Source organism: Musca autumnalis, unplaced genomic scaffold (assembly GCF_047663935.1).
Source record: "Musca autumnalis isolate F117 unplaced genomic scaffold, ASM4766393v1 scaffold_3, whole genome shotgun sequence".
NCBI classification, from domain to species: domain Eukaryota; kingdom Metazoa; phylum Arthropoda; class Insecta; order Diptera; family Muscidae; genus Musca; species Musca autumnalis.
The window spans coordinates 246,395,702-246,423,249 of NW_027411866.1; the positions used below are offsets into that span (position 1 = coordinate 246,395,702).

At 37.0% G+C, this 27,548-nt stretch overlaps 1 protein-coding gene across 3 annotated transcripts in view; it reads left to right on the forward strand.

Moving 5' to 3' along the window:
- The window catches only part of LOC141399246 (uncharacterized), a 318,788-nt gene that overhangs the window by 47,620 nt on the left and 243,620 nt on the right, over nt 1–27,548 (forward strand). For all 3 annotated transcript variants that reach the window (XM_073977633.1, XM_073977634.1, XM_073977635.1), the window contains exon 2: nt 1,291–1,675. The gene's annotated coding sequence lies outside the window, so the exon portion shown is untranslated. The remainder of the gene's footprint in view (nt 1–1,290; nt 1,676–27,548) is intronic.

The window sequence follows — 27,548 nt, forward strand, 5'->3', positions numbered from 1 at the left end:
GGCCTTCGTCGTATTTTGTCCACACTTAGTTTCAGTTCGAAAATGGACAATGCCGGTCCACAACTTCCGGTACTCCCCTCTGTATTTAAAAAAATGTCACTAAAATGTATGCACGGTTTGGTCCAATTTTTGGATCTCCTAATATTTTGTCCAAATTTAGTTTAACTTCTAAAATAGCCGCCCATATCGGTCCTCGGAGGTATCCCACAAAATTTTAACATTCGTGTCTTAGTGCATTTAATTCCTAATCCACATTTTTGTCGGCAAGTTCAAATGTCCAAAAAGAGCCACAAAATTCTGAAAAGACCCTAAATACATTGGATCTCTCCGTAGATGAAATTTTCAATTCACATTGGCTGTGGGTATATCTCCGCCGGCAAAGCCGACTGACACCTTTTTACTTGTTTTATACTTTTTGCATTTTCTTAGTGTCCCATTTCCGCTTTCATTAGATTTTGTATTTCGTTATGTTCGAGAGTATATGTATGTCTGAAGGCGATTTTTAAAATGATGAGTGCGATGTTATTGAGCGTTTCTCTTTATGTTCTAATGATCTTATTTTATTGATTAGGATGTGGTCTATTTGATTTACTGTTTCAGTTCCTCTGAATTGAACTGAACCTTTTTAATAAGGGGTTTTGTAAAGAGTATTTTTACATGCATGTTCCATGTGATTTTTCATTACAATGAAGAGTTTACATTTACTTTTGTTGCATTTATTTTCCATAAAAATTATCCGGATTGAATTGCTGTGTTTGCAATGATGAATAATACAAATTTTCTTGCATAAAAATGCGCTCCACCTCTGCCTTAGGATTATGGTCAAAATTTTAATGACCAGGTTATTTTTGTTTACAATATTCCTGCAGTTGTCATAGTTGTGAAATAAATTTTGTTTGGTTTCAACAACATTTACGGCATTTTGGTTACTGATAACGTGCAACTACCACATTTCCTTTTTTGAAAAGTACTTAAATATTTGCTCGGGTTTACTGATATCTCAGTTTGTTTGAATGGTGTTTATCTTTCAACTGCAGGCACATAAAAAACTGCTCAGAATTCTAAGGAACAAGTTTGGCCTAACAAAAAGAAAAAAATCTTGCACTGTATTCCTGCAAAGGACATACAGCTCTGCGACGACGACATGCAAAAGCAACACACAAACGTGTTCCACCCACACAGGAATGGAAAAACAACGGCTTTACACAAAAAAAAAAAAAAACATACATAAATATTTATTTAATCTTATTACTCTCTCCTTTTCTCTCTCTCTCCCTTTCCACCAAACAGCAGTGATTTTTACTTTAGTAACATAAAACAAAAAATACTACACAAAAAGTGCAATAAGAAATCCTTATTGAAACAAATGAAAAATTATTATTATAAAAAAGAAAAAGAGCAAGCAGAATAATAAAATATACAAAAAAAAATTGCTGACTGACAAACCTCATTGCCAGACAACAACATACTTGCCAAAAAACAAATAGAAGTTTGTGTTGTTCGTACTTACTTTCCTGCATCTGTTGTTGTGGTTTGAAAAAAAAAAAACAAAAAGAAGAGAAAAACAGCATCGCCGAAATTATTTCAAGATAGCAGCTGTCTGACAGACAAGTGTGAGTGCAACGGCGAAGGTCATACATCAGCCGCAGCTGAAATAATAGCAGCATCATAATACGTAAGTAATAAATGTGTTTTTAATTTGAATTTGCTCCTTATAAAATTTATATTAGATTGTTATTTATTGGGAAATTGGGTGTATTGTGTATTTTAAAATCTACATAAAAATACCAATATTGATATACATATGTATATATTTTACTAAGCGCTACTTCGATACAACGTCCACGACACGGAGTTTTCAGGCCCAAACTCTTGTTAAACTCTTATGTATACATTAGAGTGACAAAAAAAAAATGTTTTTAATTTGATCCAAAAACCTTATATATGAAATTTATGATATATTTCTAGACCAGACACTGTCACATATTCCAAATTTCATCAAGATTAGACATACATAGCGTCTTTGGTGATTCAAATACCTTAAACAGCGCGAGCTATATCCAAATCCCAACCGATTTCGATAAAATTTGGCACACTTATTTCTAGACCAAATTCCGTCACACATTCCCTATTTCATTGAGATCGGACATATATAACGCGTTTCGTGCACCAAATACCAAAAATCGGCCGAACCGAATTTGATATTATTTGGCACATTTATCTATAGAACTAATTCCATCACACATTCCAAATTTCATCAAAATTGGACAGATACAGCGTGTTTGGTGCATCAAATACCTCAAATCGGCCGAAAATATATATGGGATATATATCCAAATCTGAACCGATTTTCACCAAAAGGAATAGCTTTCTTCATTAGGCTAAAAAAATGATCTTCCCCAATTTTCAGCCAAATTGAACAATATATGGACGGACATGCATAAATCCACTCAGAAAGTGATTCTATGCATATCCCTAGAAGGAACTATGGGTCTATCTCTTTTCCTTAGGCACCTTACATACAAATGCACTAACACATAATACCCTTACCACAGGGTGGTGTAGGGTATAATGAATTTGTCGACGAGCTGAGTCGTTCTGGCTACGTGTGTCCGTCCGTCCCACAGTGGTAGATTTGAAATATTTAGGCGGCCAAAAATATTTTTGGACGTTAATGGCTTCGAAAGACAATATTTTAAAAAGATATGTATTTATTTAACAAAATAAAGAAGAAAAACATATATTTTATAATAAAAACACATTTTATTTTCATAAATCATAAATAAATAAAAATTATAAATAAATTAAATTGTCTTATTAAATGATGTTTCTATCTCGACTTCTTCATGCTCAATACATGATTGTGTGTGGAGTTCGGCAGGTTCTAATAGTTCTATAACTTCACTGGAAAACATCTTGTGTGAAGTTTTCTTTAACGATCTTTCACTACTTATGAGTGGATCAGAAGCAATCTTTGATAAATATCACGGTTGCATTCTTCCCTTGAAAATTTTCTTGAAAAATTCTATCTGTATGACCGAAAATGTTTATTTCGAGCTTCTGCAGCCTCCTCCGACAATTGGCCGATTGGCAGCAGTGCATTAACTATGATGGTCGCCCCATGTAATAGTAATTTATGCATTGTTGGAGTCATGGAGTCTCCATAGTTAAAAAAAAAAACATAAAATAAAAAAAAAATGTTTTTTTAAATTTTTTAACTAACTTTGAACTGCTGTATTTAAGGTATAGGCGGGATTCGGCGGCTATTGTTTTTTTATAGAAAAGCTGAATGTCTAACGTATTTAATAAACAAAAAAATATGACACAACTTAAAATAAAAATATATGCGTATTGCAAAATTTGATATAATTTGGGCGCCCAAATAGAAATACGTATCAAGTCAACGATCAAATTGCGTCTAACTGCACGGAAGCGGTGACGTATGATTTAGAAAAAAAGGTGGGGGTAATTCGCGGAAGTTTTACTATACCTAGAATTCAATATTTTGTGCCTAGCTAGTATTTAGAATTTTGGACTTTTGGCCGCCTAATTACTCAATATCTACCTATGTGCATCCGTCTGTCCATCTGAACCTTGTAATCACGCTACAGGTCGCAATTTTAATTCGATCGTTACCAAATTTTGGGTGTTGATGATAGTGCCGCAGGGGAAGAAACCTATTGATTTTGGTGATGTGAGATAATATACAGGGGTCGGAATGGGCAAAAAACTTATTTGGAGAAAAAGTCAACATTTCATTTCAAAGCGAATATCTCCGCTTCTGTATGGGGTATATCAAAAGCAATACCTGCTAATGAAAGTAGAAAATATCACCTTAGCAGCGATGTAACGCAGGTTGTTGTATGTGGTCAAACAGCCAAGATATCGCAATAGCCGCTAATAGAACACAACTTTTCATTTTTGCGATTTTAATAATAATAAAGAATATTACAGATTTGGTTGGGGACCTTCCAAAAGCAAAGTCTGACTATGAAAGTAGAAAATCTCATCTTTACTATGATGTAAATGTTGATATAAAAAGGTTGGCGTATGTGGCCAAATAACAGAGATATCGTAATACTCGGAAATACATCCCATTTTTCAATTGTTTTTGTAATCACGCTACACGTCGCAATTTTGATTTAATCGTCACGAAATTTTTGGTGTTAATGGGGGTGCCACGGAGAAAAACACCTATTGATTTTGGTAATGGTCGGATATTGTTCAGGGGTCGGAATTTAAAAAAAAACTTATTTGGAGAAAATGCCAACGTTTTATTTCAAAGCGAATATCTCTCTTCTGTATGAGATATCTCGAAAGCAAAAACTGTTGAAGGGAGGAACCGATTTGTCCAAGCTTTGAACATCGTGAAATTGCTACCATACGTAGATGAGGTTCCAATATGGACTCAATCGGTCTACCAGATATAGATCTAGTTCGACTATACGACACTACTTCGAAGATAGGCAATACCGGCCCACAACTTCCAGTACCCGAATTACCTTACGGTAGCTTCAACACAAAAGTTCTGCTATATTTAGCAAATCCACTTGAATTTTTCCATATCATCAACGAATTATAACACTGTCCAACATTGTTAAGGTAGTCTTGTGCAAACAACTTCCACCGAGGATTTTATGAAAGTACAAACCCAAACTACAAAACACTAGTTAGCTATTGTTTTGTCAGATCTAGCTACGATTTTAAGTCCTCATCTAATAATTGCTAAATATTTATTTTTTCGAATAAATCGGGGCTATATCTCGGAAACCTATTCGAATTTTGTTTTGCCCTTTTTACCAAACTTAAATATAAGGGAACAAAAAACATATTTTTACAAAAAAATCGACTAGAAAAACTGCATTAGCGCTATAAAACGTATGCAATATCTAAAAATACCACAGTTTTGATATTTTTTGCGCCATATCTCACAAACTTTCAAATTTGTCGTAATGATATCTTTGAAAAAATATTCGCTTGAATGCGATACACAATTCATCTGAACATGCCTTTGTTGTCTAATGTCTCTATCACGGTATATCTGAAACATTTTTCAACGATCATTTAATAAATATATCATTAATTAATTCACCACGAATTACCAAATGTGAGAATAATCTGTTCGTGTCAACTGTGTTTGATATACATGATGTAAAAAGAATGACATGAAAAGTCCACTCTTCCTGAGAAAGTTAAAAATACTGCGACAAACTAAAATGGCTTGTGGCGGGGTAACTATTGAAAGGATCAGATCATTTCCAAAATTTACTATGTCGCTCCATTTCTACAGATACTTTCTCCGCAAAAGTTTAACACTTCAGCGCTTTGTATGCATTTATTCGGAACGTCCACAATCGTTAAGATAAATATCCCAAAAGTTCCGATATTTTTATTAGTAATTTTTTTTTTCGTCCAACTCTATAAATACATAATTTTTGGCGAAAAATATTTGGGGTTGTGTAGCTCGTATTCGATCAGGTCAGTGTCGCAAATTCACACAGGCTGAGGGCACATATCTTTCGGCAAATTTTTCAGAAATCAAAATTCAAAATTCATTCAATTACAAGTTATGACAAATATGAAACTCATTTGGACGCAAGTGGGCCTTCTTGATTAATTAGCTTATTATTAGCGAATAAATATGTGGGGTTCTTCAAGGATCGATTGTTATTTGTCAAAACTATGCAACATTTGAAGCAATACATTTAATTTAAGAAATATTTGAATTCTAGTTCCAATAAGTTGCAAGAACTGAGTCCAGCAAAGTGTTCAATATCGTCGAGTTATTCTTCTTTTTCGAGGTATTTTATTCATAGAAGTCGAAAAATGGGTTATGTTCGGGTCGAACAATACCCTCCAACACATTAAACCCGTGTATAACTTAATTTGTCCTACTCGCCAATAGAGTTATATAGGGATTGGATTAAAAGGAATCCCAAAATCTAATCTAAGATCTTCGAAATACTGAAAATCTTGTGATAGCAAAAACAATTCCAATTCTCTGCAGTTGTAAAATTCTGGGATATACCATAAAGTGGATCTACATGATTAAAAACTTCGATATACTTTATTTTCAATTCTAACCCCCTGTTTATGTATGTCGACCAAAAGTTTTCTTGCGCTTCCAAAGTGGAAACAAATTATTTTCTGTTCATTTAAACGCCTTCGAAACGAAAATCTATGCGACCGACAATCCATACGAAATAACACCTAAACGTACACTTTTCGGTGTAAATTTGGGTTTATGTATGCATTTTGAAAGGACTGTCTTTTATAGAAAGACGATGTCGAAATCACTCACTTGCTTTGTAGCTGTCGAGTAGAACGTAAACTCGCTAATAACACCGAAAATTTTAAAACAAATTTATGCAACACATTCTTGAAACAAAATAAAAATTTTATGGACACGTTTTAAAGGCGGTTTCATTCATTATTTTAAATCAGCAATTAAATAATTCAAAATACCGACACATTTTATTTTCTTAAACAAAACAAATCACACATATTCCAATGTTTGTATGTATATGTGGCTTTTGCTTTTATTTCTCATTTGACTCTCATTTATGGAACATAGTTGTACAAATGTACATTCAAATTAGTAGTATTTCGCATAGGATACGTAACGGCAGTCGCACGATAGTTTGCGAAATACATGAACGCATTTTCGTGCGACATACATAAACATGCGGTAAATATACGAGGACTTGTATACTCTTTAAAAAAATTAAAAAAATAAAATTTGTTTCAATATTTCATATTAAATCAACGAACCAACCCTTTAAAGTAGCTTTACGTAACGTTACACAACATTTCAAATTATCATGATTTTTGGTCAAGTTGGGCCTCCGCCGAAATGAAATCCTGCGTACGTCCCTGTTCCACTTTTTCCGTTTTTATTGGTGGAGACACGTGTCACTATAATATTGATGGGCATTAAAAGAGTTTTACCTTAGTTACTTTAGGGGAGGCTAGTCAACAAATTTGTAGTTAACAAGTTAAAAAGTATCAGTCGGCTTTGCTGACAGAGATATACCCTCAGCCTGTATAAATTGAATCAATTTTTTCCCAAAAAACGTACCAACAAAAATGTTGATTAGGATTAAAGAACAAAAGTTTTGAGGACGAGATATTAAAAGGAATGGATGTACATTGACCATTATGGGAGTGGATCTCCAGCCACTACATATGACGCCATAGGGGGTTCTTACACCCTTCGGGCTGTTTGCTCAAGAAGTATGGACTTGCCCCTGAAAAAACTTTTACCATCATAATTGAGGCAGCGAACGCAAGTTGCTTCAACAAAAATCAAAGTGATTTGATAGCAGGTCTTAAAGTGAACTTATCCGAATTTTTGTGTGGGAGGTACCGGATGGAGTGGACAAATATAGTCCATATCTAGTAGATATATTAGGATGTGTAAAGTATGGACCAATTCGGCCACTCCCTTCAAGAGTTACCGTAAGAACAAATTTTCCGAACATTTGTGAACTTTTGTGGGGGAGGTACCTGAAGGAGTGGACCGATATGGCTTATCTTCAAACTTAAACTATGTTTGGACAAAATATTACTAAGGCCAAATTTTGGACCGAATCGGCAGATCCATTCTAGAGTTATCTTGCGCTCCAACCACCTCACACGTGTCATAGGGTTTTTTTTTGCAATTTGCAGGCTATTTTCTCAGGAAGTATGGACTTGCCCCTAATGAAACTTGTACCGTCGTATGGAGGGCAGTGAATACAAGTTGCTAAAACAAAAATCAGAGCGATTCGAAAGATGGTCCTAAACTGAACTTTTCCGAAATTTTGTGTGGGAGGTACCCGAAGGAGTTGGCCGATTGAGTCTATATTGAAACATTATCTAAGTCTGGTACACATTTTACGATGGGCAAAGTGTGGACCAAATCGATTACTCCCTTTAAGAGTTATCGTGCGCACAAATTTTCCGAAAATTTTCGAACTTTTGTGAGGGAGGTACCGGAAGGAGTAGACCGATATAGCCCATCTTCGAACTAAGTTTAGACAAAATAATAAAAAGCCAAAATTTAAACCGAATCGGTTCATCCGTTCGAGAGTTATCGTGCGTTCCAGCCAGCCAGCCAGACAGACAGACGGACGGATATTGCTCAATCGATCCCAAATTGTCTAAAACACATTTGGTCCAAACATACTTGGGGTCTGTGTATATATCCTCGTTAGCACAAATGCTGAGGGTAAAAAAGGGCCAATCTAAATCCGCTGAATATCATAAGAAGCATGGCTTTGTTTAATTGCACAGCTAATTTACATATATCAATTTTAAGGAGCAGGTCAACATTTCTTAGCACCCTAAGTTCATTCGTTTGTCTGCATAATAAAAGATTGGTTTACTACCAAAAATATCTCCGAATAAGAACAATGCAAATCATACCTAAATTTGTTTCCAATATAATCTACCTCACACCTCCAGCCGCATTTACCTTTAATATATGTACGTATTGTACACTAAATTTCACAACCAAAAATTGGCAAAATTGGCATACAAAAACATATCGACGCAAATGAAATGAAATCAAATCAATTTTATTCACTGGTGAATACGTGAGTTAGTGAATGACTGACTGACTGAATGAGTGCGAGTGAAAATGTGTGTTTTGATAGTAAGAATTATATTGATATACAAATTACGTATAAATGCGAATATTTTCTTTTTTTTTTTGCACACATACGCAATATTCACAAACATGTGTAAAGATATTAAGAGTTTGTTTGTGCGAAGGTTTGTTTTGGCGGAGCTGGCTAATAAATAGGGGAAATGTTCATTGTTATTTATGTGGCAGGGGTAGGCAAAAAAAAAGTTTGCTTTCAAAACACACAAATTTTATTACGTTGTTTTCTTTAATTCTATTATTTTTTATTAGTCTCCAGAGGATGCAAACAAAAACAACAACAACAAACGGCAAACTATAAAATTATCCAGAAAATGAAAATTGTGCCTCCTAGAGAGAAACAAAAAAGTAAAACAAAAAACTAAACTCAACTTTTCGTCCCTTTCAATGGGAAATAAATAAACAGCCTTAGGTTGGGTTTGCCTTTGCAAGAAACCAACTTTTTTGTTTCTACATATTTATTTTACCTCAGGCCGTTGGACAATCCCAGACGGCTCACCCAATTATTTCCGATTTGAATTTCATAGAGAAATATTTTTTTGTGACAAGAGGGATAGTTGTTGTTGTTAAGTTTAACAAAACCTTTTTAGGTTGACAATATTTTTGTAAACGTCAATCGAAGACCACCACTTTTCATTGTGATGGTGGTTAGTTGGGAGGTGGTCGGTTCGCATAATTTTCCACTCAATTTGGCTTTAATTTGACATGACTTTTTTGTTTTAGTTTTCTTTCTGATTTCCATCTAATATTCCCTGAGCTAAGGGAATTTCAACTCGAAATAATCTCATTTTTGCAATTTATTTAAATTAGAAAAATAGAATGAAATAGTAATTTTGTTTCGTATCACTGATTTGCATATTTAACATATTTCGGAGAATATTTGTCATTTGTATGTCTTGCTTGGATTTTGGAAAAAAATTAAATGTTGCATTTTTCTAAATTTTGTTGTCGGGGCGGGACTATGTGATACCCTACACCATTACCCCTCTCTATAATCTTTCAACGGATAACAGATCTCATCCACTCCATTTTTTGTAATCACGCTACAGGTCGCAAATTTGATAAGATCGTCACTAAATTTTGGTGGTTAATGAGGGCCACAGAAAGGGTCAACCCTAGTTTGGTGATGGTCGGATCATGTTTAGGGGTCGGAATTGGCAAAAAACAAGGTTTTATTCTTATGCGAATATCGTCCTTTACAGCGATGCAAAGTTGGTTGGAATAGGTGGTCAAACAAAGATGTTAACGCAGTGGGCTGTTCATTCTTGTGGCGTGCAGGACCATTTAGCCTTCCCTGGGTTTAAATAACAACGAGTTTACCATCTACTTGCAATATTCAATCTGCGATATGATGTGTTTAAATATCATCGGACAGGATGGGTTATTCAGTGTTGGGGGAGGATCGGTAGCTGGGATTGAGGCTTGATAATTGGATGCTTCGTCGGGATATCTGGTAGAACCACGAAGTTCTACCAGAAGTTTGAACTACGGCACACAGTGTCACGACCGTGGCCAAAAATGGTAAAAACTAAATACTTCGTTGAACAAATTTATTGATGGGGAGTGATAGAAAACATATTAATTAAGAAGAATCTGAATTTTGGTAATGATACGTGAAGTAGTTTTTGCTATATGAGGATTTAAATCCGACAATTTTAGTTAATACGTATTTTTGTGTTTTTTTTTTCTAAAATTAATAAATTATGTTATGCGTTAATATTTAAAATTTAAAAGTAATGGTCGCTGCAAAAATGTTTCCTAAGTTCTCTTGGGATGTAATAAACTTGGCTACACTTTTGTTTGCATGTAAATATTAATCATATGGTGTTTACACTTACCCAAACATGTATTACTAGGTTTATTAATTTTCTGAAGCAAATTTTAAATTGAGTGGAGTGGGAAAAAAATTGTATAAAAATGTATATCGATATTTTTTGTTGTATGAGTAGTAAAAAGTGAGTACTTTAAATATATAAGGGTCCCAGCTGCAGAGGTTTGCAGACGAATGTGTCATTTCTCTTTTTCAGCGACCACCTCACTGAGAGGATACCCTCTTTTTTAACAAATCGTTTTGCGGTGTTGGCTATAGCGCGAAAACGAATGAACCGATCATCATATATTTTTGTGGGCTTATTAAGCACTTAATAATCTTGCTTTAAAACGAGAGAATTTTAAAAAAAATGTGAACAGCGAAAATCAAAATTCGATTTTTTACAAAAAATTTACCGTTTTTTGACCACTAATCGGTCAAAAAAAATTTTTAAAGGAAATTTCTCATATACAGAGTCAAGAGTTTGATATATTCGATATGCTCACAAACAATATGAAGACTAAAAACCAAATTTCAGTCATTTCGTCTGGATATTAAGGCCACAACACTCAAAATACCGAAAGTGAGGAGGCACGGTTCTATGGGGGCCAACGGAGACTTAATACCAATTTTCAGCCATTTCGGTGTGATAATCAGGCTAAAACCTCCAAAATACCGAAAATCGGGAGGTACCGTCCTATGGGGGCTATATGAAGGCGTGGACCTATGCAGACAAATTTCAAGGTGAAGATATAATGCCCCCTACGAAGACTAAATACCAAATTTCAGCAATTTCGGTGTAATAATAAGGCTAAAATCTTCCAAATACCGATAATCGGGAGGTACCGTTGTATGGGAACTATATCAAAACGTGGACCTAAGCCCACAACTCTCTGTTGGATTGTTTGATACCTCTGCCGAAGACTAACCACAAAATTTGAATACTTTCGGTTGGTCATTGTGTCTAAACATTCAAAATCTTTGATCTTCATACCTGCGCGTAGCGATATTTTTATATTTTTTTCTTTAAAATCGGTTCGATAAAACGGATATTTTGTTCTAGCACTGCAACTAGCAATGTTTCAATCGACGAATTAATTGCATTTAATTGACAACTCTATAAGCCTTAACTAAATTTAAATGAAATGAAATGCTTATACCTGGGAAGTTTTAACACTTTCTGAATCTACAATGTTCATAGATGAGAAAAAAAAAAACAAAAATCGCCGGAGGGATTTTCAAATAAATCGCGTTCAAAGTTCACATTTTTAGGGGTTTCAGGATTTTGCTTACAAATCGCAAGTCCTATCGAAATGGGAATAAATTGGGACAATGTACTGACTGTATGACCCCCTTTAAAAAAACAATGTCATACAGGGTGCACCTTAACTAACTTTGAATGAAAACCGCTTACACCTGAGAAGTTTTCGCGGATTCTGAAACAGCAATGTTCATAGATGAGAAAAATCCAAAAACAAAAAAAAATATAGCTTGAGGGATTTTTAAATAAATCGAAGTTAAAGTTCACATTTTTAGGTTTATTTTAGGTTTTCGCGATTTTGATTGGAAACCGCAAGTCCTATCGAAATGGGACTACAGAAAACGTTGTAGCTGTCAAAATTCTCCAGAGGATTAACTGTTATGATTTGTTCCTAGGTTTTACCATTTTTGAGATATGGAAGTTCAGGTCACATTTTTAGGTTTCTTTGTTATGTTTTCACGATTTGCTTGAAAACGGTAAGCCTTATCGAAATGTACCTAGAGAAAATCTTATAGCTGTGAAAATTCTCTATAAGATTGGTTTTCGTAAGTTTTACCTAGGTTGTACCATTTTTATACTCTCGGCATTTATGTTAGCGAGGGTATATACACTTTCATACGGGAAAAATGTGCCTGATCGGAATAATGGTTTTAGACCCCAAGTATGTTTGGACGAAATCCGTTTCAGACAATTTGGTGTCGATTTATCAATGTCCGTCCGTCTGTCTGTCTGTCTGTCTGGCTGGTGCGCACGATTAACGGATTAACCTATTCGAACCAAATTTTGGATATCCCATACCAAAAGTGCAAACTCGACAAATGCAACGGCAGATGCTGGTGTCATTTGCCTTGCAGTTTGTCGTTCTTGGCCTTGTACTGGAAATTGTTTAAATATTCCAAGGTCGTGGAATATTTAAACAATATTTTTTCCAAGGTCGTGGATTTTTTAAAGAATATTTTTCCAGTGTCGTGGATTTTTTTAAAGAATATTTTTTCCAATATCGTGAATTTTTTAAAGAAATTTTTTTCCAATATCGTGGATTTTTTCAACAATATTTTTCCAATATCATTGATTTTTTGAAGAATATTTCCAATATCGTGGATTTTTTCAATAATATTTTTCCAATACCATGGATTTTTTAAAGAATATATTTTCTGATGTCGTGGATTTTTTTTAAAGAATATTTTTCCAATTTCATGGATTTTTTTAAGAATATTTTTTCAATATCATGGATTTTTTAACGAATATATTTTCCGATGTATTGGATTTTTTAAAGAAAAAATTTTCCAATATCGTGAGTTTTTTCAATAATATTTTTCCAATATCATGTAGTTTTTAAAGAATATATTTTCCGATGTCGTGGATTTTTTAAAAAATATTTTTTCCAATATTTTTTTCTAAGGTCGTGGATTTTTTAAGGAATATTTTTTTCTAAGCTCGTGGATTTTTTAAAGAATATTTTTTCCAATATTCTTTTTAAGCTCGTGGATTTGTTAAAGTATTTTTTTTAGGGTCTTGGATTTTTGAAGAATATTTTTTCCAATATTTTTTTTAAGTTCGTGGATTTGTTAAAGTATTTTTTTCAGGGTCGATGGTACAAGTTCCATTGGGAGCAGGTCCATACTTCCTGAGTAAGAAGATGGACAATACCGGTACACAGCTTCCGCTACTTCCCCCAATATTAAAAAGTGTCACTAAAATGGTGTGCACGATATCTCTTGAGCGAGGCAACCAATTTGGTCCAAACTTTAGGGATATGAAAGGAATTGAGTTACATGAATGATATATTCTACAACAAGATTCGCCAATTAATTTGAAGACATGTATTCTCAAAACGAAGCTACAATAACGCAAAAGAGATATATAAAGCTATTTTCCCAAGTATTATAGGGAAAAATCAAAAAATGTATAACGCGATATCTCAGAAACTTGGCCAATGGCGATTTTTTTTTGGTTCTTAATATACTCCCCTTCTCTCCAAAAGAAATTTGCCACCCCTCAGACTTTGAGTTCCATTTTGTGTCACAGTGTTATCCATCTTTTTAAACATGCCTGCCATGTTTGACGATATCGAAGGTCAAGAGCCACAATGACGGTTCGGTCCACCGGCATGTTCTTATTCAGTCCTTGACTGATATGTGTGGATATGGCGTGTAATACAGTTGTTGCACTGAGCATTTGCCGGAACCTATGCTGATGTTAGGCAACTCGGAACTCCATCTCATAATGGTAGGATCTTTGCCACTGGCTAAGGGAGAAAATCGCCCTGTACGAGTCTTTTTTGCTGACATACTTGGTTTCAGTAGCTGGATCACCCTGCCAACTTTCAAGGGTAGCTAACAGAGAAATTGAGGACATTTGTCAAATACTCAAGCCCAGATTCATCCAGTTTGTAACCACACAAGTTTCCTCAGAAATAGAAAAAGTAACCGATTTGGTGATAACAGTTGATTTTGGGTTTCAAAAAATTTGTGCTTGCTTTATTTCGGGATTGATCGGTTTGATTTGCTTAAAATACGTATAATTAAATATGAATCGGAAATCGTTTTCCGATGGAATCAACTGAAGTACTCCCGTACATCAGCTTAAATTTTACAACTTCTATAAAAATTGTTCGACAAACATCCCATGCGGACAAGGGAGACTTTTCTCATATCAATGAGTGCACCCCGATTCATATTAGCTCAATGATATGGGATCTACTGTTTATCGCCGAGTCCGAATGGCGTGTCATAAGACACCACTTGTAGAGAAGTTTTACATGACTGAAATACTCAGGAAATGTCGCCATTATTACTGAAGCGTATTTTGCCACCGTTGAAAATTTGATGTTGCCAAGCCGGGGATTCAAACCCACGACGGGCAACGCGGGTGTGCATACCATTGCACCACGGTGGCACCCAACTCATACTATGGTTTTACTAGTCGATGACCGTAGATACATTGTCTGAGACAAACTAGAGTTCGTGGATACCCAAGAGCTTTGGACGTTGCAAAGCGGTTAAGAACGAATGGCAAGGATTCACACAAGGGCCAAACAAGGCTGTATCGGAGAGCTACAAACAGGGCTTCGGGTTAAGGTGGCTGTAAAGTGGCCACGTTAGGGTTAAGTGGGGACCTATGAAGAGCTACGGAGACTTCTTAGGTTTACTTGGTGGTCCAGTTGTCACTTCAGAGGTTAAGCGAGGTGGGTCCCATGGACACCCGATGGTTTAACGAGAGGGGCCTGAGAGTTATGGACACTACTTAGGCGGTCCTTTGTAACAGACCCCTTTTACGTTAACTTTCTGATCCTGTGGTCACCCTAGGGATAAACAAGGTGAAACTAAAATTTACGCAGACTACTTAGGTTTATGTGGCGGTCTTATGGTAGCCCAAATCAACAACAAGAGGCACTTACGTGTCATTGACACTTTGGTCAACGTGGCGGTCCAGGGAACAGCCAAGGGTTAAAAGAGGGGTCTTCAGAGTTACGAACAGTCGACTACTAGCCTTGGGGGTTTTTACCGCGAATCTCATCACGCTCATTTGCTAGTGTTGTCACCACTGCAGGGTTGTCAGAATACGTCATTTATCAGCAATGAGCAATGCCCGTCCGTCTGGCTGGTGCGCACGATAACTCTCAAACAAATCAACCGATTCGAACCAAAATTTGTTGCCCAAACATGGTTTAACTTCGAAGATGGTTGGGTATCTCCCCCACAAAAGTTCAAATTTTTTCTGTAAAATTATGTGAACTATAACTTTCGAAGGGTGTGACCGATTTGTCCCAAAATTTGCACATTGCTTTATTCCTTCCTGATATATTTTAGGTTCGAATATGAACAATAACGGCCCACTCCTTTGAGTACCTCCCCCACAAAGTTCGGAAAAGTGATGTGTAAGTGCACCTCTCGGATCGTTTTGAATATTTTTCAGCAAATTGTCCTTGCGTCCCTCTTTACGATGGTAAAATTTTTTTCGGGGGCATGTCCATACTTTTTGAGATAATGGCTTCAAGGCTCTAAGAAACCCTGACGGTACCAACTAAAATGGCAAATCCACAATATAACTCTAGCAGGGAGTTTCTGATTGATGTAAACTTTGCACATCGTATTTTTTCATCCAGTCATGTATCAGATCAGAGTATGGACTATATCGGTCCCGTCCTTCCCCTTTTGGGAAAAGTGCAGTTCGAGGAATCGTCTCGGATATATTTGATTTTATATTGGGTTTGCTTATTTTTTGGTCAGAGGCTGAGGTTTATCTAGTCAGCTTTGCTGACTTTCTTAATTGTTGGGTAATTGCTGGGTAAGGAATGTTAAAACTCATGATGAACATTGAGCTAGGGGACCTCAACGTTCATCATGACGGTTTTCGTCTTCCGAAAGTGAATCGGCGGTAAGCACACGGAAGTACAACATTTTACTGCTACCAACAAGTTCCTCAGATCCGGGATACATCTAGCCGGACGACCTTCTTATATCCTTGCTCATGTGAAAGTATGACGAAAGCTTCCTGCCTGATAACACTGTGCAACAAAATGGAGGTGAAAGTCTGGGGCACGGAAAATTCCTATTGGGGAAGAATGGCATTGGTGAGTATATTAACCCACTTAGCGCCAGAAAAAAATTTTTTGGAAAATTTTAAATTTTCTTATTGAATTCAGTTTTATTTTTATTTTTAAGCATTTTTTAAAAAGTAACTTTTTCTCTGAAAACTTATAGTTTTTCCGGAATCGGGTGTCCGTTAAAACGGACAGTGGCAAAATCCACTACCGTAAATTTGTATGGGAAATTGGTGTTTTTTACAAATATGTATAAAGTAAACTTCATTTTTAGTCGTACGCACAAAGCCAACTGTTTTATATTTTTAAAGATATTCTCTATCTTCTTCATTTTATATAATATTTTCCATCGTACGCCCTAAAGAACGGCATGTTTACTTTATCCGTAATTGTAAAAAACATCAATTTCCCATACAAATTTACGGTAGTGGATTTTGCCACTGTCCGTTTAAACGGACAGCTAACTTTGCAGTGTAATACAGAAGAATTCTTGCTTTGTATTCACAATTTATGTTTTTAGAATAATACTTTCACATCTTTTCTAAATAATCTTTGCGTTGTATAAGTGTAACTTATCTAATTATGTGTTTTTTACCATTGTAAGAAAATCAAAAAATCACTTCACGAAAAGGGTTATTTTTGTGACCGAACCGCGAAAAACTACGCAGGTCAGATGTCAATTTATGAACGGGGAAGGACAGACATATGTGTAAATAATTAGAAAATACAAAAAACCCCGCGATAAAACAGGTATCTAACTGTTTTTTACCTGCATTTTTGTGCACATTTTTTGCTGGCGTTTAAACGACCAGTGGCTTTAAGTGGGTTAAGAACTCCGAAGGACAGATCCGCCGTGAGTCGAAGTTCCGCGTTATGGCGTGATTAAGTTTTAGCTAGTGACCCTGTAAGGCATCAGGAATTAGCGTTATATCTTTGTTCACTGTCGCTTTAGCTTATTTTTGAGATGACATGTCTTCAGTCGAATCGAATGAGGATTATTTGCGTAGAGCACTTCGATCTTCTAACTCGCTGCCTTCGATGTCCTTTTCGTCCTTTATTTTAAGAACCGCTATAAAAGTACCACAAGATGACGTTTTTCAACTTCGAAATGTTGTGCAAAAATGTCGCTCAGAAAATTTTAGGTACGGCTCTAATTGAAAACTAATCGATTTTGTCGCGTTTGTGTCAATCCGTATGTTCTATCTTTCCACATTGCTATATCCGGGAAAGCATTGTCACTGTCACCCCCCACCGCCTATAGTCTAAATTATCTCTTTTGCCATAAGGATAAGGTTATAATAAATGTTAGAAACACGTGCCAAATTGGTACCTGGAGTGGCATCAAACAACAAAGTCAACATCAATTGATGGCTAGTTTCTTTCGATATGCATATCGAAAGGTGTAATAGTATTGATAGTCTTTGTAAATCCAAAGATCCTGCATCAATAAATAATCGATTCTCATTTTAAGAATGTCTTAGTGAATCAAACAAGCAGCAATTGACAACCAATTTCTTGGTGGTGGTGTGGTGTGGGGTATGCCCTTAAGTATCCACGTAATACTACCACCACTACACTTCTTATTTGTGCAAAGATACCAGCAACCAATCTCCTTTAGTTTTTTGTTTGATTTCAAGAGCTCAACCTTCCAGAAACCTATTTGGTACGAACTATTTCTAACACAACTTCACACCCTATGCACCATGGTTCACTCTCTTGCTACAACTCATCTTAAAACTTCTTAACCACTTCTTCTTCTTCTTTTATATCCAAATAATCACTTGTAATTCTACTCGCGTAATTGCCACTACATTCCAAGGACCAGCCAAAGCTCTTCAACAATGAACTACAACAACTATGCAAAAACCACAAAGTGGAAAACCAAAATTGGAAGCAATTTTTTGTTTTGTTAGAAAAACAAAAGAAAAATAAATAAGCTAAAATTTTCGCTTTCTGTTTTTCTTTTTTTCTATTGACTTGAAATTGCTCATTCGCCCTCCCCCATCCACCCCATGGAATGGTGTTTGATGTGGCAGCAAATTAGTGGGTCGACGTACTTTGTTTAATTTAGTTCCAAGCCAAAGATAAATAAACAAAACACACATTTTCAATTGGCTTCTGGTGTGGGGAGCAGAATGAGAAGAACAACAGCAAACACGTAAAAACGCAAAGTGTATCGGATGCACACTTGAATAAATAAAATATAAATTATTGGACGTGCCACGGCGGCAAACTGGTGGTGATGGTGGTAGTGGGCATCATCAGCATGATGATGCCATTCTTACGTTATGGACACATGGTGGCCGTGACTGTTTTCGTTTTGCCGGTTCTTTTGTTTGTTTGCACTGTTTGGTTGCACAAGCCCAACCAGACCCGGAACTGTAGCTTTTTTGCTCGGTTCCCTCTTTTTTTCCACAGATGTGCGTTGCTCTTTGCCAGAAGTTATATTTTGAATATAAATTTTTTGCGAATAAGATTGAATACAGAATGAGAAAGAACGAAAGAATATATTTTTGGTGGAAAACAATTTTTTTGCCTTTCAGCTTCAGCTATTGTTTTAATAACAAATTTTTAAAGCAATTCAGAACACTTGAAGCTATTTGCTGCTTGACAAGCTAACAATGACATGCCATTGTTGAATTGGTATGCGAGGGGAATAAAAACGTCAATAAACCAAACTGTGAAAAGAGATACATATTTCATCCGATGGACAGATTAATAAATGTTTTGAAAGCAAAGAGATACATGGCTAAGAAATGTTTAAGCAGAGGAATCTCGATAACCCGTTCATTTTATACGAATTACGAATTAGCATAAACGGTTTTTTTCTCATAAAAAAGCTGTGGTGACAGTTTAAGAACCTTTAAGAATTAGTTGGTCGGCTTGTTTACGTCAAGATACAAAGTATAAGTCAAGAATTAACCTATGTACTTACTTAGCTGGCTTTTTACGAACGTTGAATCCATAAGCCGAACTAAGAGAAGATCTCCAATCTTCTCTGATTGCTTCTGTATTTTCCAAATCTGGGATATGGCGTTTTCTGATGTCGTAGTTTACTTGTTTGATCCATCGAAGCCTTGGCTTTCCAGTTCTGCGTGAGCCGCCAAGAGGCCAGTATTTATACGCCTTTTAAGCGGTTTCATCATCTCGATTCGTTTAACTATACTCATGTCGTTGTATAGCTGCTACAGCTCGTTGTTCATACAACGTCGATATTCACCGTCAACGTAGATCTTTCTATGATATTTTCTCTCGAACACCTTATCTGTTTGTGCAAGTACCTATGCTTCGGAAACATATTTTAGCACGGATACGATCAGAGTTTTGTAGAGCGTTAGTTTTGTTTTGCGTACTTAGCCCACAGTAGCATCTGTTGGCCAACACTATTCTTCTTCTTTTTTTAAAACTGATGTTGTTTGCTGTGTTTCTGGCGGTGCCTAGGTAGACGAAATCCTTTACTACCTCAACATTGTAGGTACCAACATTTACAGATGGTGCGAGATCTGTGGACGTATTATGCGTCGATACCATCAACTTGGTCTAATCGCCTTTTACCGCCAGACCGACTTAAGCAAATTCCAATTTTTATTTTTGCAAAGGTACTTCTTTTACCGGTTAATATCGTCGGCATAATCAAGTAGCATATGGCTGTTTGTGTATATTGACCTTCATTTGACCTTCGCGTCTCGTATGAGCTTTTCCAGCAGGATGTTGAAGAAATCACACGACAGGCCGTCTCCTTATCTGAAACCTCTTTTGGCAATAAACTCTCCGGAGAGGTTCTTTCCTCTTTTAACTGAGCACCGAGTATCAGTTAATGTCATCTTACAGAGCCGAATGAGCTTTGCGGGAATAGCAAAATCAGTCATGGCATGGAACACCTTTGAATGTACAGGGCTGTCGAAGGCTGCTTTATAATCGACGAAAATATGGAAGGTGTCGATCTGCATTTCTTGAGTTTTTCCAGGATTCAACTTAAATATTTTGTCAATGGTGGAATTGCCCGGTCTAAAGCCGTACTGATAGGGTCCAATTATTTCATTGGCCATTGGCTTTAATTGCTCACATAATATGCCAGATACTATCTTATATGCAATAGGGAGCAGACTTATGCCCCTGTAATTGGAGCAAAAAGTCTTATCTCCTTTCTTGTGGACAGGACACAGGATGCTCAGGTTCCAATCGTCGGGTACGCGTTCTTCCTGCCAGATGGAGCTAACTAGCTGATGCATACACCTTATCTGCGTGTCGCCTCCGGTTTTAAACAGCTCGGATGGTAGGCCATCAGCTCCTGCTGCCTTATTATTCTTCAGCCGGTTTATTGCTGTCTTTACCTCATCTTGACCGGGTGGTATACAGTCAATACCATCTTCTGGGATTGGATCTGTGGTATCTTCGTCGACTTCGCTACTATTGGATACCAACAGTTTGGAAAAATGCTCTTTCCATATCCTTAGCACACTATCTGTATCAGTTACCAAATTACCTTGCAGGTCTCTACAGGAGGATGTGCCTGTACCAAAGCCATCAGTTTGACGCTTCGTTCTTTGGTACAATTTTCGGACGTCATTCTGATTCCTGTACATCTCGATTTTTTCACACTCCCGCTTTTCCATCCCTCTCTCTTTTTCCTGCAGAAAAGACGTTTCTCTTCTCTCCTTTTCTCCCGGTACCTCTCTCGTGCACTACGCGTTGCTACTGATTGTAAAGTAGCCCTATATGCCGCGTTATATGGGTGCTATACCAAAACATGGACCTATGTTAAAGATTTTTGGTGGACAACTTTTCTGACCTTTTGAAACTCTAAGTGCCAAATTGGAGCCAAAACCTGGACCTATATAGTCTATCTTCGAACATGACCTGTCTATGGAAAAAAATACACTCGAGTGCAAAATTGTTGCGGATTTTATTGCGGACGCTAGAGTGATTACAACAGACGGATGGAAATGGCTAGATAGTCGTAGAATTTTATCCTGATCAAGAATTTACAAATATACTTATGTGGTCGCAAATGATTAGTTCGATGTGTTACAAACCGAAAACAAACTTAATATACCCTCCGTACTATGGTGGAGGGTATAAAAAAATTGTGCGCACGATAACTCTTGAAGGGAGTGGCCGATGTAATCCATAGTTTGCACATCCTAATATATCTACCAGATATAGATCAGGTTCGAATGTGGACTATATTTGTATACACCTTCTGGTACCTCTTACACAAAATTTCGGAAAGGTACACTTTAAGACCTGCTCTCGAATCACTTTTATTTTTGTTGAAGCGATTTGCATTCGCTACCTCCATTACGACGGTAAAAGTTTTTTCAGGGGCAAGTCCATATTTCTTAGGAAAACAGCCCGAAAGGTGTAAAAAATCCCTATGTCACCGTATGTGGCTGTCGGAGTGCGCGATAACTCTCGAACTGTTCAACCGATTTGGTCCAACATTTAGTCTTCGTCATATTATGTGTATTCAAACTTAGTTTCATGGGGCAATGCCGGTCCACAACTTCCGGTACTTCTCCCTAATATTTAAAAAATGTCACTAAAATGCTAGGACGATATCACCTGAATGGGGCATCCAATTTGGTCCAAACTTTGGATCTCTAAATACTTTGTCAACATTTTGTTTAGACAAGTCAATAAAATAAAGAAATGTATAACCACAGCCTCAACCTTAAAATACAGAAATTCGGGAGGTATCGTTCTATGGGGGCTATATGAAGACGTGAACCCATGCGGACAAATTTCAGGTGGGAAGTTTTATACTTCCAAGGAAGACTTAATACCAAATTTCACCCATTTCGGAAGAATATTGAGGCCACAACCTTCTAAATACCAGAAATCAGGAGGTACCGTTCTATAGGGTCTTTATGAAGACGTGAACCTATACCGACAAATTTCAGGTGGAAAGTTGTATACCCCCAAGGAAGACTAAATACCAAATTTTAGTCATTTCGGTGGGATATTGAGGCTACAATTTTCAAAATACCAAAAATCGGGAGGTACCGTTCTATGGGGGCTATATGAAGACGTGAACCCATGCGGACAAATTACAGGTGTTAAGTTTTATACTTCCAAGGAAGACTTAATACCAAATTTCACCCATTTCTGAGGAATATTGAGGCCACAACCTTCTAAATACCAGAAATCAGGAGGTACCGTTCTATGGGGTCTATATGAAGACGTGGACCTATACCGACAAATTTCAGGTGGAAAGTTTTAAACCCCCAAGGAAGACTTAATTTTGGATTGATATTGAGGCCACAACCTTCAAAAATACCAGAAATCCGGAGGTACCGTTCTATGGGGGCTATATGAAGACGAGGACCCATATCGAGAAATTTCAAGTGGAATGTTTTATACCCCCAAGGAAGACTTAATACCAAATGTCAGCCAATTCGGAGGGATATTGAGGCAACAACTTTCAAAATACCAGAAATCCGGAGGTACCGTTCCATGGGGGCTATATAAAGACGTGGATCTGTGCCGACAAATTTCAGGTGGAATGCGTTATACCCCCAAAGAAGACTTAATACCAATTTTCAGCCATTTCGGAGGGATATTGAGGGAACAACCTTCAAAATACCAGAAATCCGGAGGTACCGTTCTATGGGGGCTATATGAAGATGTGGACGAGTTTCTGTTTAATCAGATTTTCTCTACGACCATCCTTACCATATATGCCTTTGCATAGGTTTCTGTTGTCTACTTATAACATATAATGGAAAATTGAGATGCACGCCAACCTATCGTGAATTATTGTAAAGGTGATATTTTTTTCTTCAATTGACAGATTTTGCTTTTGGAATACCCGCACTAGAAACAGAGAATAAGAATAAAAATTTGAATTTGTTTAAGTTTTTTGCCCATTCCTAACCCTGAATATTACGCAACCATCACCAAACAAGGCTTCTGCCTCTCTGGAACACTCATTAACCATCAAAATTTTATGACAATCCGATCAAAATTGCGAACCGAAATAAACAAGTAAGAAAAGCGTTAAGTTCGGTCGGGCCGAACTTTTTATACCCTCCACCACAAATTTCAGCCATTTCGGTGGATTAATGTGGCCACAACCTTCAAAATACCGAAAATCGGGACGTGCTGTTCTATGGGGGCTATATGATGGCGTGGACCTATACCTACGAATTTCTGGGGGAAAGTTTTATACCCCAAACGAAGACTAAATACCAAATTTCAGCCATCTCGGTGTGATAATGAGGCCAAAACCTTCAAAATACCGAAAATCGGAAGATATCGTCCTATGGGGGCTATATCAAAACGTGGGCCTATATAAACATTTTATGGTAGGAATGTTTCTTAGCCTCTGGAAATGCAAAATTACAAAGTTACAACCGATTCTATTGTCAAATGGAACTAATACATTCAAAATATCTTGAAATGGCGCGTACTTTATATGGGGCGTTATATGGGGGTAATACCAAAACGTGGACCTATATAAACCAACTTTGGTAGGAATGTTTTTTGGCCTCTGGAGACACAAAATACCAAATTACAACCAATTCGGTGGTATAATGGGACAAATATCTTAAACATTTCTTAAAACGACGACGCGTCACGCGTAATTTTTTATGGGGGCTATACGAAAGCGTGGACCTACATAGCCCGCTTTCAATACCAAAAGTCCTACGTACAAATAATAGATTTTCCCAAAATTTCATCCACCTACGTCAATCCGTTCGGACGCTAGAGTGATTTCTACAGACGGACGGACATGGCTATATCGATGTAAAATTGCACGCTGATCAAGAATATATATATAGAATATATATATAGTGTGTGGGGTCTACAATGACTATTTCGAGTAGTTACAAACGTAGTGACAAACTTAATATACCCCCATCCTATGGAGGGCATAAAAATAGGAAATAGAAAAAACCGCTTCTAGCGATACGCCAAACTACTTTCCGTCAGTGTAATGGAGATATTTTCTCCTTCCATTGACAGGCTACGAAGTGCAATGTTTGGACCAAATAATTTATTAACTCTCGATGGAACTCAACTTCTTCGGGTATATCTCCAAAATTCGACATAAAATTCTGTTCGAGGGATGTTTCAGCAATTTCACCTATGTTAGTCCTTTTGGTCGTAATTGTAATGCTATAATTTTTTTTCGCCGGCAAGCCCGTGCTTTCTAAGATGCGAAAGCTACCAACAGCCAAAATAGCCATTGTCTTTGGTTAAAAAAATATTCATCAATTTCCTGCACAAAGGATCTGAATGTTCTGCCACCGTGGTGCAATGGTATGCACACCAGCCTTGAATGCCAAAGGCCCGGTGCTCGATTCCCATGTCAGACTAAAGCTCATTTTCAACGGTGACAAAATCCCCGTCCGTGTAATGTTTGTGATATTTCCTGAATATTTTAGCCATTAAAAATTCGCAATATAAAGTGGCTCCCATTCCATTGAGCCAATATGAGTAGGGGTGCACTCACATTGCTGTGAGAGAATCTCCCTCGTCCCTGCTGTGATGTTTGTAGAGCAATTATATTATATATTACTTCAGTTTAATACAGGGTTGTTAAAGCAGGTATTCTTGTGTATTAATCCCAGTATTCGAACATTTTAAGCTTGGTCTTGAATAGTTTTAAAATTTACACAATTTTAGCCCTTGACCAAAAAAACGTCTATTGTCTAAATTTTAAATCTGTCGGCAATGCCAACTTATTCATGTTTACATGTCTCCAAGAATGGCGTATGGGGCGTGCCAAGACCTTACCAGTTACCCTTACGCTTACTCATATGAATTTTAATTAACCAAGCAATAATTCAGATTCATTTACTAGAGTGAGTTGCTTACCTTGCATTCATACAGCAGACGGTTTCATTCAAATCTTAAATATTTCTAGCTTTGCAACCTTAGAATTTAACTGTGTTCTTACTTTGTCATGGCAGAAATTTCTATGGCATTTGCTAGCCTTTAACTTTAGCTTGACATGCATTCTATTGACTCTCTTCTTGTGAGTCTTTTTGTGTGCAGGGCTTGTGTGACAGTGTTAAAAGGTTTTTGTCAGCTGATATAACAAAGTTGTTGCTGTTGTGTAGTTGTCGTCATTGTGTGGTAACAGTATTTTCATTAGGGGTTGTCACGAGTTGTGTTGTTCGGTTGGACACAACATTACAACAGGATTTTAAATGTTGTATAGCTTTAATGTGTTTATCTTCGTGTGTGTGCATGTGTGGTGACGGAAGTCCAAAACTCACATTTAATGACACGTTTTAACCGGATGTTACTATAAAAACCACTGGCAAATTAGTTTCCGTTTCAGCAGTTTGCTGAACATGCACACCATTTGTGTGCTGGCAAAGAATACAATGAAAGTGTTTTTTGCATTCTAGGCACCCATTTTTTGTTATTATTTCATGAAAGTGAAATAAAAAGTCCGTACGTATGAAATAATTGTAATTAGCTAAAGTTTGCATAAAACTGTAGTTTTAAATGAAAGTGAAGTTGAAAAATTATTTTCTATAGAAATTAAAATGAATAGATGGCTTCGGTATATAAGCAGCATGGCTTGCTTCGTCAGCTTCATAGGCTATCATATTTGTACAACAATAAAAAGGCAAAGGTAACTTAGCTCCATAATGGCATTGACAGTCCTTTATCATATACGAATATAACTGCTTGTGACTTATACCAAAGCGCCAAGCTTCTTATGTACCAAGACCTTAATTTAACTTTTATAAGAAGAGGAAATGGGGAGAGATAACGTAACGCGAGTGTTAACGGTGGAGACGAGCATATTGCAGTGAAACAATCCTGCCTGCCTTAAGGATAAAAGATTTGTGGTCTGATCACTTCACAATTGTGGTGGTGGAAATTCCCATAGATAAAATGTTACCTACATTTTCAGCTGTGAAAAGCTCTCATGGACTCGCCGATAAAAAGGATGTCTCATAGAAATCGGTTACAATAGTTGATATAAGAATAATTTCCCTTTATCTCTTCAGTGATTTTCGCTGCCGAGCCTACTGCCGAAGCCTTTGAAAACAAAATTGTTTAAATTGACAAACTCACGTCATAGGAAAACTGCTAGCCAGGCTGAATATCATATTTCCTATAGAAACCTCTATTCAGCCAGGCTGAATATCATATTTCCTATAGAAACCTCTATTCAGCCAGGCTGAATATCATATTTCCTATAGAAACCTCTATTCAGCCAGGCTGAATATCATATTTCCTATAGAAACCTCTATTCAGCCAGGCTGAATATCATATTTCCTATAGAAACCTCTATTCAGCCAGGCTGAATAGCAGTTTTCCTACAGAAACCTCTATTCAGCCAGGCTGAATAGCAGTTTTCCTGCAGAAACCTCTATTCAGCCAGGCTGAATAGCAGTTTTCCTGCAGAAACCTCTATTCAGCCAGGCTGAATAGCAGTTTTCCTGCAGAAACCTCTATTCAGCCAGGCTGAATAGCAGTTTTCCTGCAGAAACCTCTATTCAGCCAGGCTAAATAGCAGTTTTCCTACAGAAACCTCTATTCAGCCAGGCTGAATAGCAGTTTTCCTACAGAAACCTCTATTCAGCCAGGCTGAATAGCAGTTTTCCTACAGAAACCTCTATTCAGCCAGGCTGAATAGCAGTTTTCCTACAGAAACCTCTATTCAGCCAGGCTGAATAGCAGTTTTCTTACAGAAACCTCTATTCAGCCAGGCTGAATAGCAGTTTTCCTACAGAAACCTCTATTCAGCCAGGCTGAATAGCAGTTTTCCTACAGAAACCTCTATTCAGCCAGGCTGAATAGCAGTTTTCCTACAGAAACCTCTATTCAGCCAGGCTGAATAGCAGTTTTCCTACAGAAACCTCTATTCAGCCAGGCTGAATAGCAGTTTTCCTACAGAAACCTCTATTCAGCCAGGCTGAATAGCAGTTTTCCTACAGAAACCTCTATTCAGCCAGGCTGAATAGCAGTTTTCCTACAGAAACCTCTATTCAGCCAGGCTGAATAGCAGTTTTCCTACAGAAACCTCTATTCAGCCAGGCTGATCAGACAGTCTGATTTAAAGCTTTCCTATGGAAACCTCAATTCAGCCAAGCTGATATGAAGCTTTCATATTGGATCCTCAATTCAGCCAAGCTGATTTGAAGCTTTCCTATGGAAACCTCAATTTAGCCAAGCTGATTTGAAGGTTTCCAACGGAAACCTCAATTCAGCCAAGCCGATTTGATGCTTTCCTATGGAAACCTCAATTCAGCCACACTGATTTGCTGCTTTCCTATGGAAACCTCAATTCAGCCAAGCTGATTTGATGCTTTACTAT